The following is a 1,929-nucleotide window of genomic DNA, read 5'->3' as shown; positions in this document are numbered from 1 at the left end:
TACCAGCCCGTCTGGTCCGCACAGAACCGAGACCCCACATCTCACCAGCAAGTCACGTCCCATCAGATTCACGGGGCATGCAGGTGATGAAATATACCAGTGACGAAAGGTCTGTCCGGCCACTGATGTGATCAGTGGTGATGTCAAAGGCAGATGTTCTGGTTTACCGAGAACCCTACTAACTGGACGCTGGAGGATGACATGTTTGACCGAGGTATATCATAAGTGATGGTAGAAAATCTTGCACCCGTGTCAACCAAAAAAGACAGATTCTTGTCCATGACCCTCATTTGCATATAGGGGTCTGCCAACCCCACATGCCCCTGGGTTCTTGGGCCCCGTCAATATTCGTACCCCTGCCCTTCCGGCATAGTTTGGGGGTACTCTCCTTGCTCCGGGGCTGCAGTTGCATTTGGGACTTGGTAAGACTGAACAGCCTGTTGAAAAGGAGGCTGACTTGCGCGGACATACTGTCCTCGGATCAATCCCTGGCCTCCCTGGGTTCCCCACAACATGGGACAATTTCTTCTCCAATGGCCGGGTTGGCCACATTCAAAACAGGTGTTGGGTGGCTGACCTCTTGGTCCTCTGCGGCCCCTCCCTCTGCCATGCATTCCTCCGGGAACACCTATAGGCCTGCCCCCATATTGGGGGTAGGGTGGCATCCAATCAGGTGTTGGGTCTAAACTCGGCGGGTTGTTTTGTGGCAACAGCCGCTGAACCATCTGATTAGTCGTCTTTTGGGAGGCCTTCCTTGTATCACTAGCTTCCTTCTAGCCTCATCGAGCTGTAACTTCAGCAACTGCACTTGAGCTGACTCGTTGCTCTGTTTATCTTCATCCTGTTTTGTCCTGTAACGCTTCATGTGATGCGTCAAGTGTTTTTCCCACTGTTCTGTAGAACAACCTGGGATATCAGGATTACTCTCCATTGCCTCTTTTACTTCCTTTGGCATCCCTGCCATAACGGCATTCCTAAATAACGTGGTCTGTAGCTGACCCGACCCTGAATGGCTCCCCGCAGTATCTGTCCACGTGCCCTTACACCTAGCTAAAAAGGCAGACAAATCCTCACCCTCCTTCATTGTGAAGGTGAGTGAGTGCATCGCTCCCAGTGGAATCGGGAATGTCTCCCTCATTGCCCTTCCCACACAGGTGGCATGCTGCGCAAACGGGTCCGAATCAGGTAATAAGGTGGTCCCCGCAGACACTTCAATCTGCTGTATTTCCCACATAGTCAATTGCTTACCCAACAATGCTCTCCAGTCGCCCCTAGCTAACTTGTGCCCTAGTGTATATTGGGAAACGTTTGTCATCCAGGGCCCACCTCCCTCCATGGGTGGGTGCATTTTATCCAGGATGCAGTTCATATCAGTAAATGTGAAGGGCTGATAAACATTCCTCAGATAAGATCCTCTGTAAATTAATGGCATTTGGTGGTGCTGATACTTTATAGGTTGTCGTAATGTGTCTCTTTGATGCAGGTTGTAACTTGGTTCAGGGAGGAGCTTCAGTGGAGGGCCATGTTCCGTATGCATTGTGAGTGAGCCTTTCAAAGTGAGTGGGTAGGTGTTTGAATCATCGTCTGTCAGGGATTCTTCATCCTCAAAGTCTGTACTACTTTTAGACTCCTCCCCATCCAATTTCTCTCTATCCCGTTCTTCCCTCAAATATCTCCTTCTGTCTGAGAACACATTATCCAGTAACTGACCTGAATCATGTAATCTTCCCCTCTTTTCATTCTCAGCACTATACGGTGTCGAATGAGCATCTGGCTCCTGCACTGCTAAACATCTCTCCTTTCATTTTATGTATTTTTGTTTTTAATCCTCCCGTCCAGTAGTCAGTTGGTTTGGATATAAATATAACTGAGCAACCAACCCAATCAGAGACAAATCCGGTGGGTAGTCAGTTTGGATGGAGTACACCC

The sequence above is a fragment of the Chiloscyllium plagiosum genome, chromosome 21 (genome assembly GCF_004010195.1).
Source record: "Chiloscyllium plagiosum isolate BGI_BamShark_2017 chromosome 21, ASM401019v2, whole genome shotgun sequence".
NCBI classification, from domain to species: Eukaryota; Metazoa; Chordata; class Chondrichthyes; order Orectolobiformes; family Hemiscylliidae; genus Chiloscyllium; species Chiloscyllium plagiosum.
The sequence above is the reverse complement of the archived record's forward strand: the minus strand, read 5'-3'. Positions refer to the sequence as shown.